The following is a 14,543-nucleotide window of genomic DNA, read 5'->3' on the forward strand; positions in this document are numbered from 1 at the left end:
ACAGGACAGGAAACATGCTATCATGAACTAAAGAAGGCTTGATTTTAAATCCAATATTTGCCACAGATCAGCTGCCTGTGATAAACTATTTAATCTCTTGAAACTATATACCTTATAGAGTATTTAGAAATGAGGAAATGTAAAAGTATGTGGCACAATTCTTGGCAGATGGTAGTTGCTCAATAAGTACTAGTTTACTTGCTTCTTTCTATAACAATGACTAAATGGTTATTGAGCTCTTAATATGTCCAGAGCAGTATAAATGCTTTGTTCGTATGTATTATACATATTGCCTCATTTAATCCACAAAACAACTCTATAATTCGTACTATTATTATCCAAATTTCAGCAATGGCAGAAGTAAGGTACAGGGAAATTAAGGATTACTCCAAGGCACACCATCAGTAAATGGACTGAAATGCAGGGGTCTACTCCAGAGCCCAGCTTCTCATTGCATGTCCTATAATGTTGCCCATAATCATTCATCCATGGAACAAGGACAGAGAGAGCATTCATGCCAGATTCTGTAAACACACAAAGGTTAGAGTCAGGAAATCTATCTCCTTCATTGATTCCTCTGATGCACTTGGGTTTTGTCTTATACTTTTTCCATGTCCTTGACTCCTTTGAACACATCATGTGTTGCTGGAACTGACACAGAAAAAAAAAAAGAGCTGTTTGCTATTGTGTGTTGAGGCCATTGAAGGGAAAGCCAAACAGAAGTAGGTTACTGAGGTCTCTTCCTCCTGTGTGTCATGTGTTGAAGTGGACTCTCAATCCCACTCAGTAGGCACATACTTAGGAGGAATAGTAATGTTTTCTATACCTCTTTGGGGGTGATCTGGAGAAACAGTGGTTCAGGAATCTGAGGGTAAACCATTTACCCAAAGAGCACTGAAAGTTTCGGTTCTCATTACTGGCCACCCCTTTGGCAAATCCTGAAGTAGAAATCTCCTCCTGAACTATGGGGAATGCAGTAAGAGAATATCCATCTACAAGCAGAAAGTTTGCACTGAGCATTCAGGGATACTGACTCTCCCTGGTCGATAGCATAGGAGCCATTAGGTCTTCTTATTTAAAGGAAATGCATCCTCTGCTCTCTTGTGATTCTCTTCTGTCAGTAGTGCTAATCTTTCTGTAGTTCCACGGTCAACATCAAGAGAAGGCTTATTAAGTCTGGACTGTTTGGCATTTAATTTTCTATCTTGGTTTTCTTATCCTTTCCTAATCCAAAATCATCTTTCAGGTAAATGCCTTTCTTAGTATAAAAGTCAGTAGCTGCAGAGGCAAGGCTTAGGTTAATGTAACAGATCCAATTAAATTGATGTCTCAACCTTCAAGATGGACTATGGAAAATACTCCCCTTTACACACACACACACACACACACACACACACACACACACACACACATATACTTCTCTTGTCATCTATCCTACCTCTAGGGTGCTTTCATAAGTGGTCTAATTAAAATTTTCAAATGATTTAAAGCATTCCCCTGCCTTTGCCTGAAGCAAATTTTTATTAAAGTTTCTCAAAAGTAGTTGTACCACATTATGATTGCTGCATTTGTTTGTGTATTTTGTAGATGAGTATTTATTTTTCAGTGGATACCGGTGTATCTTGAAAGTGAACCAAATGGCAGCAGTGTGTTCTGCCAACTCCTGGAGAGTTACAAGTTAGTCTTCTGAAAATACTTGTCCGTGGTTCTTTAAGGAAAGTGTGAGAAACACCAAACGTTAGTTGGATAGAGGTCGCTCTATTTGTGTATGGAATCAGTGTTAGCAATCCTCCAATTATTGTTAGCCCAGAAAGGTGCTTTGTAAAATACCGTGTAGCTTTTTGGGAGAGTCACTCAAAACCAAGGCAAGTGTTGATTTTTTTTCTCTAAACTTTTCATTTTGGAAGAATTCCAAACTTTCACACAGTTGTGAAAAAAATTCTACCTTTCCATCTAATTTTCCAAACATTTGTAAGTAGATTGTATACATCAATGCTCCTTGAACACATGTATAATTCCCAAGAACGAGGATATTTATTCACTTATGTAAGAACCACAAGTACAGTTATCAAGTTCAAGAAATATAACATTGATATAAAGCTTATTCTTTAAGGTTGTAATTCTATTATTTACTCTAAATACTTAACGTTCCAATGCAGTATTTAAAATGTCTAATATTATATTATCAAAATTCTAAATGTAACTTAAAGTTAAATCTTCTCCCCTGTTGTGAGCAGGAAACTTGGAGAAAGGGGAACATGTTCCATTCTTCTTTTTCTCCTTCCTCCTCCTCATACTAACTGTGGCTTCAAATCCCCCCAGGGACAAATATGGAAGGAGAAAATAGAGACAAGATGATATTCTGTTTAGACTGGTACTGTTATAAAATACCGTCTTGATTTGTGAGCCTGACTGGAGGTATTTTATCTCATTGGAATTTGCCTAGGTTTTCTAGGGATAGCCCCACCTCCAGTTTTGGAAATTTTTAACCAAGACTTCCCACAAAGTGGGTGATTCGTTATTCCTGATCACATTACTAACTTCTGCCATCACTAGGAATTCAGCAAATTCTTTGACTTCTTTCTGTTCAGGCCAGTTTCTCCTTCAGCTGTTCTATGGACCAGGACCTCTTGGGAGCCCAAAGAGGCTCTCGAAATTGAATATGGCCCGCTCTGGGCCACAGGAAAAAATCATCCACTCTGCCCTCTCAAACTTTGGGACTGGCTGATTTCACTTTTTCTTATCTGTCATAATGTAAACTGTCCATCTCTCTCTTTGGATTTTTTAGGTGGGAGTGAGACATGAGTACATGTGTCTTTCATCTGCAGGAGACACATATCAAATTCTTCCAGTCATCTCCTTGAAGCCCTTTTATCTTGTCTGGAGAGGAGGGACAAGCATCCTTTCTGCCTCTCGTCGTTGGAGGGAACAGGACTCACAGTATCACTCTTTTCAAAGAAATCCTCTCCAGAAGTCCTACACTACTGATCTTCCACAACCTGACACTTGTACACACTCAATGTGGACGAAGAGTATAAATGTTGTAAAACTAGGTTTTTGAAGTTACCTTTGAAATTTTGCAACTTAGTTGAGAACTTCACTTTGGAAAGTTATACCCATTATATTTTTATGCTTCTGTGGAAACTTCAAAATTAACCCCCTAATATACTCATTATTGAAGATTTGAAATACACAAGATCATATAACGAACAAAACAAAATTCATAATTTCATGTCTCACACAAATACAGCCACTGTCAGCATTTGGGGGAATATTTGTTTAGTTTTTTTCTTTTGCCTAAGAACACAGTTAAAAATAAATACTTTTCGAAAATTGGGTTATACCCATATATATTATTTGTGAACTGTTCTTTTTCTTCTTAAGATGTTTAGAGCAACTTCCTAAATCAATAAATGCATTTAAATATATTTTTTAAGGTTTTTCCAGATATCATTCTTGGACAGATTGTTGATTCAACAAATTATATATTTTAGGCATGTAAGCTGTTTTTTATTATTCCATTACATAATAGACACTGTCGTGAACATTTTAGGGGATAGCTCTTTCATTCATAGTAAGATATAAGTAATAAAATGCATAATACAGCAAAATATAAATAATAGCAAAATATAAATCTCACCATTCAAGAGTAATATTTAAAGTTGTGAATTAGTGTGAATTAAAGTTCTAAGAGCAGATTTTGATTAAATATCCTACAGAGCGAGACCAAAACCCAGAAAGTAGATTCTAAAACATTGAAAACAAATTTTACCCACTTTCATACCTTATTTCTAAAGCAAGCAAGCTCTCATTCTCACCATCTGTCCAAGATGGTCACTAAGTACTATTTATCTTCTTCAAATATATTTCCTGGCTCCTGCCCCACATCCTCTTAATCTGTACTACCATTATTTTAATCCATGCCTTCATCATTTTCCACTTAAATTGTTATATATCATCTCCACACCCGTCCTTATCATCCACACTGATACCAGAATGGACTTTTTTATTAAAACATCCATATTCACGTATTAGTTCCCTGATTTAAGTTCTATGCTGAATTTCTGATAACTATAGGATAAGTCCAAATGCCTTTTCATAGCAATTCAACGTCCTTCACAATTTAATCTCATGCTGTTCCCTCCAGTCTAACCATACTCTACGATTTAGCCATGCTCAATTTCTCACTATTCTCTAAATTCATTGTGCTTTTCTGGTGGTTTCTATACACATGGTCAGTATTTTATCTGGAGTGTCTTAATCTTATCTTTGTGTATGTGGTACTGGAAACTACTCTCTTTGTTTATTTCAATGATACCAAATATTGTGTTTTGTAGACATTTTGACAACGGTGAATTTTAGGGCAAAATAATCTAGGGAAAAAATATTTCCTTTAGTTTAAAAGTTGAAGGCTACCTGGAATCTCACTGATCTCTGAATTTTTCAAAGCAGTTTAAACATGAAAAAAAATACTAGATTTGTTTTGTTTTGTTTTTAAGCTTTTAATTGTAATAACATATATACAAATCTGAATTTCCCATATTAATCACTTTCAAGTATACAATTCAGTGGTCTAAATTACATTCATAATATTGCACTACCATTGTCAACGTCCTTTACTCAAACTTTTTCATCACTTCATATAGAAACTCTGCACCATTTAAGCAATAATTCTTCATTCCCCTCACCTTCAGCAATGGGTATCCTGTAATTTACCATTTTTCACTATGAATTTGCCTATTATAGATCTTTCACATGTGCGATCATACAATATTTGTCTATGTGTGTCTGGTTTATTTCACACAACATGATGTCTTCATGTTTCAGTCACATTATACTATTTATCAGAATGTCATTTCTTTTTATGGTTGAATAATATTTCATTATATGTATATTCCACATTTTATTTATCTATTCATCTGTCAATGGACTTTTGGGTTCTTTCCACCTTTTGGCTATGGTGAATGTTGCTGCTATTCATGTCTTTCAAGTTCGGCCCCCCTGTATCCTCTCTTTTTCCCTGACAGGTCTAGGTCACAGCACAGGTTTCTTAACTTCATGCTTGCCTTTATCATACGGTGTTGTATTTAGTCTTTTGCATACCCATCTGTCTCTCTCACGAGACTTGTCCAGTCCAAGGGCAGAGCCATTGCCTCCCTTGCACCTAGAACCATTAGAAATGCAGAATATGTTCAGTAAATTGGAATTATCAGTCTGAAATCTTTTGACACTAATAAAAATCTTCTCTACTGATCCACCAGTTAATATAGAAAGAAGTATTCCTTTCACCCCATCTTTTTTTTTTTTTTTGCTAAAAAAATAAAGCTAAATGAAAAGGAAGTGAAAAATGAAGCAACAGAGTATCTGATCTAGGAGGCAGGAAATAAGATCTTGCTTTCTAGTTTGCTAGATGATAGTGGTTCCAACTTGACCCTAAAAGGGCACATTACAGAAAACCCACATATTTCCAGTTTATAATTAAGATATAAAGATTTATAAACATATTTCTCTTCCCACTGTGCTAGTTGCATATACTAAAATATACAATGTTTAAAACACAAGCCCAGATAAAAATTTCTGGACTGGCTGGAATAGCGCTCCAACTCAAGTAAACATAGATTTTAAAGCACACACTAAATGATAGATTTAAATTAGAGTAAAAAGACAGAAACCAGTATGTGAAACACTTCATTACCTTTTACATTTCTATGAAGGCTAGGGTAGAGGCAAGCGTTAGAATAACAAGATTGAAAGGTGGCTAAGTGAAAGGGTCATTAACGCTTCTTGGTTGGCATTTTTAAAGAGGCTTATTAATGTGAAAACCCTCAGGCCTTCATCATGCATCCACAGAAACTGTGCCTCTAAGGCATAGACAGACAGGGAGAGAAGTCTGCCTCATTAGAGATGTTTAATAGAGAGTATAAAAGGAGGCTGCAGTTTTCACTCCTTCATTCTCCCTTCATCCATCTTCTTCCACCACCACCTTCCTGAAAGTCAGACAGAAAAATGTGGTTTCAGAGCTTGTCCCCAACACATGCTTCACTAAATTCTGCGGGCTGCAATACTCTTTCCTAGAACTACAACAGACTGTTGGGTAGTGGTCCATCCCACTGCTCATTGAGTTAAGGCCACCTAAACTCTGGTCTTTCGATATCACCAAGAGAAACCCCTACACTGAGGTTAATCAGCACCCCTTATTTTCAACATCTAGTGGGAATGAAAAGTTTCTGCAAATTGAGGAGATTTTGCCCGGTATCTAAGACTAAGTTGAAAGACATTTTCCAGCATATTGCTGCTGGCTTCATAGTCTACATATGAATTCTGTTCCCCATTTTTAAACACGCTATTACATTATATAATGTGACCATGATCTCAACTGTACATTCAAAGCCATGTCTCATTCTGCTTACTACATCCCTGGATCTCCAAGCAATGAGAGATTGGACCAGAGTTGTCAAAATTCCTTTCATTCTTGATAAGTGATTCTTAAACTCTCCTTGAGACTTCTGCCATCTTGTTTATTCTGGACACCTGCTAAAATTTCCCTCCTCTACCCCTCCTTCCAAACCCATTCTAACACCACCCTCTCTGAGCATTTGAACCCTCATGATTCTGGCATGTGACAGGCCCTGGAGAAGCCCATGTAGAGATCACAGGAATGTCCTATCATCACCCACAGCAATCCAGACTAAGCCTCTACATGTTTACTTGGCGAAGGGGAAAAAAACTAATTACAGAGACTCTCTAAATTTTCAAACTCTTTATTCATAGGGTAGAAGAGAATTTCAAATGGCTATAATTCTAGTTGAACTTACTTCAGGGGACCAACATAGTTTTTTGCAATAGATTTTTTTTTCTTTCATATAACATTGGTACTCATTTCTCGTGTGCCTTTAAAGCACTTCTGAGTTTTTATTGCTTAGAAGAACAAACATCACAATGGCTAAAATCACCCTGATCTCCTCCCTATACTTTTTTTTTTTTTTTTTTTAAAGGAAAGACAGAGAGAAGGAAGGAAGGATAGAAGGAAGGAAGGAAGGAAGAAAGGGAAACATTTTTAAACATTTTCTTGTTTTATTGTATTCTGTTTCTCCGTTTTTGTTACATGGGCTGGGGCCGGGAATCGAACCGAGGTCCTCCGGCATAGCAGGCAAGCACTTTGCCCGCTGAGCCACCGCGGCCCGCCCACCTCCCTATACTTTTGAACCCATTTAACAGAGACGAGGAATCAAAGGGTTTAATTATAGGGTGAAGATCATCTCATCAAAAGTCTCATATGCCCATTCCCAACATTTTATAAAAGAGAAACTGGGGCAAAAACAAAGAGATTTTCCCAAGTTAGCAGGAGAGGTAAAGTTCATTAGCATTCAGAGTCCCTAACTCCTACCCCATTGCTTTTCTTTACCATTCCATGGGAACTAACCCTAAATTTATAAAAGATCACCCCAAAGTCCTCCCCCAAGAAGACAGGATTTGGATGTCCAGTATAGGAATTTGTAGTTAGTAATCATTAATAAATAAATGACACACACCAAAAGCACAAACTTCCTGGAGAAGAAAGGTCTGAGGAAGTGGTTTCTTTTCCTGACCAATAACTAATTTTCTTCTGCCCCCAAGACCTTGGAGGATACTCTACTTCCTACATCAGGGCAAGGTTTTCTTTAAGAGTGATGTTGTAGCACCATTATTCAAATTTGGAAGCTTGAAACTCAAGGATGCACAGAGGGTCAGGATGGCCAAAGAGATCTTAAGCTTTTAGGGCATGCCCAACTCTCAAGGGTTGTTTTGGTTTGCTAAAGCTGCTAGAATACAATGTCCCAGAAATGGATAGGCTTTTACAAAAGCTATTTATTAGGTTACAAATTTACAGTTCTAAGGCCATGAAAATGTCCAAATTAAGGCATCAACAAGAGGACAACTGCAGGTCCTTTTTTCATGGCTTCTGGTTTCAACAGCTATCTCCAAAATGTCTCTAGGCATTTCTTTCTCTCTTAGCTTATCCCAGGGCATTTTCTTTCTCTGTCTCAAGTGTCTCTGAGCTCTGATCTCTCCGTGTCTGCTCATAAAGGACTCCAGTAAAGGATTAAGATCTACCTTGAATTATGTTTGTCACATCTCCATGGAAACAACCTAACCACAAAGATCTCACCCACAATGGGTCTGGACCCACAAGAAAGGATCAAAAGAACATAGCCTTTTTGGGGGTACAGAACAGATTCAAACCAGCACAAGGGTCTTCAAAGATGAAAGGATGACTGTAACATAAAATAATTGATTTGTAGCAAACATGGTGAAACCTGCTTGGCAAATTCATTTTCATTTTCACTCCAATACTTCAACTAGTCACTCCATAAGCAATTATAATATATCTTAACCATACAGCTATATCAAAGATATTTCAAACTTCTCTTTGGGAATTGCTGGTAAAGCTTATGGAATTATTATTATGAATATCTTTGATGTTAGTAGGTGGTTTTCTTCACAGTGGTCTTGCTTATTAGAAGTATCCAGAAGTCACTCTTGGCTAATTGGAGGGAACAAATAAGTGAAATTATATTTTTTGATTAAAAAATTGCATACAGAGTAATGACACCAATTTTCTGACTTCTTTTAAAGGTGTTTCCAAATGAGTCATTTCCAAAATTATCTAAGGAATGGCAAAATCATTGGAATAAGAATATAATTTTCCCAGGTGACTAATTGAAATCAACATTCATTCATATGAATATAATTTGGTACTTTGGCTCAAAGACTAGCCACAATTATGACACAATGAGGTACATGCTGTCATTTAAATGGATGCTTGAAAGAGTCTTAATAATTTAGAAAATATTTTTGTTATAATCTTGAAGGGAAAGGCAGGGTATAAAATTGTATATCTAATATTATTACAACCACATAAAATATGCATAAGACAAAGATTGAAGGAATAGATGCCAAAATGTTAGAAGTGATGGCTATTGGGTAGTGGAATAGCGGGTGATTATATTTCCTGCTCCTCAGTGTTTTCTAATCATATATAATAAATAGGTGTAAGCTGTATAATAAGGAAGGCTTTCTTTGAAGACATCATATATCTGTAATCATTTTTTCATAACCAACAAAAAATTTCTTATATTGGCCTAAACAATGATATTTCCCTGCTTGATGTCTTGTCTGTGAAATGAAGTGGTTGGGTTATTATGGGTTGACTTGTGCTCCCCTAAAAAAAAGATAACATTTAAGTCCTAACTCTCAGTACCTCAGAATGTGGCTGTATTTAGAAATAGTGTCATTTTGTGGTGTATTAGTTAAAGATGAGTCATACTGGAGTAGGATGGGCCCTTAATCTAATATGACTAGAGTCCTTATAAGAAGGGGAGAAGAGACAATGACAGACACAGGGAGAAGAAGTTCATGTGATGACAGAGGAACAGGTTGAAGTTCTACAGCTGCAAGTTAAGGAATCCCAATTTCTGGCAAACAACCAGAAGCTAGGAAAAGGCAGTGAATGATTTTCCTATACAGGTTTCAGAGGGAGCACGGGTCTACTCACACCTTGATTTTGACTTCCAGCCTCCTGAACTGTGAGGCATAAATTTCTGTTGTTCTAAGCCACCCAGTCTGTGGTACTTTGATACATCAATCCTAGGAAACTAAGACGGGTAGTTGCTGTTACACTGAGGTCTTTAGAAAGATCCAGTATATAGAAACCACAGACCCTAAGATTAAAAACCTAGAAAAGTAACAACATAATAAAATATTATCATGTGGTACTATTAAAGGAACATTTCGGTGAATAGAACACTAGTGCTATAATCAGGTCACTATATGTTTTAAATCCAGCAAATGACGAGACAAATTTGGTACCAACATATTCATTTTAGTCCAATGTGAGCATCGTTCATTAGGGAGCTTAAAAATAACCCCATACAGCAGAGCTAGACTTTACCTAAAGCTAAATTTTATGCAAGAATCTTGAACTGAAAACAACTACTTGGCAAATTACTCAATTCATTGCTCAATAGACATTCATAAGTACCAGTACCTGCAATGCACCTGGCAGCTCAGTAAGCAATTATATCTTATAAATTTATGGTATTTTCAAGATTGACAAAATGTACTGATTTATTTCAGTTGATTTCATACAACTCTCCAAAGTGGATCTGATACAATTTGCTCATGGTCATAAAGCCAATGGTGGTTCACCTCACCCAATTTTTACTCTTTGCCTTTTCTATTATAACCCTTTGTATTAGTTAGGGTTCTCTAGAGAAACAGAATCAACAGGGAACACTTGCAAATATAAAATTTATAAAAGTGCCTCACGTGACCACAGGAACGCAAAGTCCAAAATCTGCAGGGCAGGCTGTGAAGCCAACAACTCCGATGAATGGTCTGGAGGAACTCCACAGGTGAGGCTCACCAGCCGAAGTCGGAATGAAACCTGTCTCCTCTGAGTCCTCCTTAAAAGGCTTCCCATGATTAGATTAAGCATCACTCATTGTAGAAGACACTCCCCTTTGGCTGATTACAAATAGAATCAGCTGTGGATGCAGCTGACGTGATCATGGTCTAATTCTATCAAATGTCCTCATTGCAACAGACAGGCCAGCACTTGCCCAATCAAGGTACCACAGGTAAACAGGTACCACAACTTGGCCAAGTTGACACATGTCCCTGACCATGACACACCTGCACTTCAATATCCACAGAATCCTTTAGCTATAGCTAATGTAAAATTATTTCTATACTTAAGTACCTAAAATCTCAGGAGAGATAAAATAGACAATTAAGAGAGTGGTTCTTCAAGGGGGGGAAAAAACCTGTAGTTACCAAATAAGCTAAGGATGAGTAAGTACATTTGCAGCTAGGAAATTATAAAAAAAAAAAAAAAAGTGTTATCAGAGTGTAAATAATAATGAACCTAGAAAGTTGAGTTTATTCTCACAGGAAATGATGAAACCTTGAACTGTGATCTAATAGATGTTCTCAAAATCCTAAAAGAAATCAATAGTGTTTGAAAGAGATAAATTATCCATATGGGCACAGTGCTAAAAAAAAAAAATCTCTAAATCATCATCTGAAAATTAAAAATGAGAGCACCAAAGTTTTGAGGTAGCAAATTTTCTCACAGTTAATAATAAACATAAGCTCCTGGATTCAGTCAATTACCAGCTCAAATATTACACCTTTCTTCCTAATACCATACCTGAAGCAAAGCCCCTCACCCAATGTAAAGGTTAATATCAGTTCTCGGGGGGGGGGGGCAGAGAATATATGCATGTATATATGTACATAGGATCATTATAATTTTTACTGATTTGAAGAACATGAATCACAAATTTTCAAGTAATAATAAAATATACATTATTCTTTATTGTAAATTTTATATAGATTTGATTCTTTCAGAATGTCTTTGTTGATTCTTGACAAACTCTTTTATCCATAGCCAACCTGTGATTGCAATTAAATGAATGTCATTTAGACTCACTGATGTCAGTGAGTGAATTGGGAACAGGTGCACAGTAGCACGCCAATGATCTATGTTTTCACATACAGATACAATAGATGTAACTACAAGAGCATATGTTCTAGCAAAATGTAGTAAAATAATAAGAACATAATGAGTTTTGAGTATCTATTACTTTTGTTTTTAATATGAATTTTTAAATTTTAAATGCAAGTAATTTGTGTTCATAATGGCTGTTTAACAACTGGCTTATGAAAAATTTGGACTTCATTATCAACTCTTGTGAGCTGGTATAAGCCAGCTACAGCCTAACACTGCTTCCACCTCATGCCTCTCTATTTCCTTACTCTGCTTTATTTTTATAAATGGCCTTTATCCCCACCGGAATCATATTTATTTGTTTATTGCTTGTCTTTCCCACCAGAATGTAAGTGCAATGAGAGCAAAAGCTTTGTCTGCCTTGACTGTTCCTGCCGGAGTGTCTTGCAGCGGGTAGACAGGGGCATGGGGGCCCAGGCTTGGTCAGCGTGGGCATGGGGTCCAAGATCAAGTGACTCATGCCATTGTCACTGGATACCCAGGTTGTGGAAATGAGCATACAGAAGCTCCTTAAGAAGTGTTCATAATATTAACACCTGAGGAGGAAGGGGAAGGAAGAAGAGCCAGCAGTGAAAGGGGTAGGACAGCCCTAACATTCCCCCAAACATTTCATCTTATCCCAGGGTGACTCTGGAGAATGATGGCCCATCAGAGTGGTGCTGAACTGAAGCAAGGTGTGAGCCTTTTCACACTCACATCCGTCACTGGGTATGGGCTTCCTCAAGCAAAGGGACATGACCTTGGGTGAGACAGTGCTCTTCAGTTGAGGCAATCCCTGAAATGGATTGATAGCTGAGGAGCACCTGCCAGCAGCCATCCCAGTAGCTGGGAAGCACCTCCTGCACAGGGTTAGATTCAGGGCAGGGTGCCAGTGTCAGTAGGAAATTAGAGTACAATTAGAAAACAAAGCAAAGCTACTCATGGGAATCATAGGAAGAGAGCACATATGGTGGGTTGGGAGAAAACTGCAGCTTGGAAAGCACTCATGTTCGAGGGCTTGCTTCAGACCCAATTGATTTCTGGTATTAGGAAAACAACAGTAGAAAAAGGCTAAGTATACATTGCCTGCCTCTGTAATTTACCTTGGTATGGCCTATAACCACTCAGAGAAGCCCCAGCCAGTTTAGATCTCTCTAAATTCTTGCAAAGCACAGGGCATTAAGAAAATATTTATTGAATGCCTATTATGTGCCATGCCCTATGCTAAATTCTCTAAATACAGGAAGGAATGAACAGAAATAATTCTTGCCCTGTTGGATCTTATACTTAGTATAGTGGTTCTTAATCCTGGCTGCACATTAAAATCACCCACAGAGCTATTTTTAAATGCCAATACTTCAGCCTCATTGCCAGAGATTCTGATGTAGCATGTTTGGAACCCAAGCATCAGTATTTTCTAATTGGTTGTACTGTGTAGCCAAAAGTTGAGAACCACAGCTTTAAGGCATTAAATGAAAAGGAAGTGAACAGGTGCACACCTCAAGTTCCCAAATTAAACATGGTCTGATCCTCTGTATTCCATATTTGAATCAAAACTCATGACTAGATTAAGTCACTGATAATCATCTCTGAGATAGACTTTTTTTTGATTGGGAACACAATCTGTATCACCTGTGCTATTTTTGATGGCTCAAATAAATAATAACCAATAGATCTCAGGGCTACCACCTCTGCTGAAAACTTGGGGTTTTGGCTTCTGATATCGTTGACAATGTCAGCCTTCCTATCTGAATTTCTGACCCTGGTACCCATACATAGTGTTTAATTAGTGTTTCAATTATCATTTAAGTGTGTGCACATCAAGTTCAATAAGGATCAGAAAGAAGAATTTTAGGACAAGTTGTGGTATCATCAATGATTTCCCCAGAGATAGCCTATTTGAAGGTTAGCAATTCAAGCAGAGGGCCTTAAAAGTTGTTAATTGGTATAAATACTTTTTCAGCTGCAGAAATCAGCACTGTGAACAAGTGACTTGCTCCTTTGATTTTAATGAACTAAGATGTTTTTCATGGATCACAGCAACTGGTTGGGTCCTAAGCTGCAGTTATTAAGAGCCTTAAAGAGGTCATCTCCTTCTAAACAACCTTTCGGATTGGCTAAATTGCATTACCCTGTGCATAATTGGCCATCGACTCACTGGAGCAGTTTTATTGCCAAAAATGTTTTTTTTTTAATCATGTGAACAATAAAATTTGAATGGAAACATTTTGGACAGCAGAAACCAGATTTGATACTACATATATCAGAAGATGAAAGAGAAGTGAAGGACACCTAATCAGACTGGATATTAGCTTTCATGCTTAAAAGGCAACAATATTGCCTGTGATCAAAAGAAAAGTAAGAGAAAAAGAGGGAGGGAGGAGAAAGAAAATTTATATGACATAATTGCCCATAGCATATAATCAAGGCTAAAATGACTTCAAAAGCTGTAAAGATTAACCGAGCAGATGTTGAGACCTCTATCCATGGATTGGGAGGAACAGCTGGATTTTCATTTAATTCTGAGTTTTCCTTGCTACAGTTATTAATGTTGTTGTTGTTTTCTTTTCTTTTCTGTTTTTGTTTTTTTGCTTGTTTGTTTTCAACTATGGTTCAGTATGGAAAGCAGGAGTGTTCAATATGTTTAATAACCCATCTTTCATCAAAAGATGAAAGTACTTCAGAAAGTTGAAAATCCTAGAACTAATGCAGGTTACTTGGCAATCAGTGAGAATGGAACCTCTTATACTTTTACATCAAGATTAAGGTTCACTTTTCTCCTTCCAAGATGTATCAATATCTAACTTTAAAAAGTCTCTATAGGATTCTTCTAAGACTTAACCCAGTGTTTTTTTGCTTTTTGTTTTTGTTTCTCTCCCCCAATAATTTAATTTTTTTCTAGTAACATATATGCAACCTAAAATTTCCCCCTTTTAACCACATTCAAATATCTAATTCAAGGAATTTTACTAGTCTCTAATGCTGTTTTTTTCCCCAATACTCTACTAGAATC

This window comes from Tamandua tetradactyla, chromosome 10 (genome assembly GCF_023851605.1).
Source record: "Tamandua tetradactyla isolate mTamTet1 chromosome 10, mTamTet1.pri, whole genome shotgun sequence".
Taxonomy (NCBI): Eukaryota; Metazoa; Chordata; class Mammalia; order Pilosa; family Myrmecophagidae; genus Tamandua; species Tamandua tetradactyla.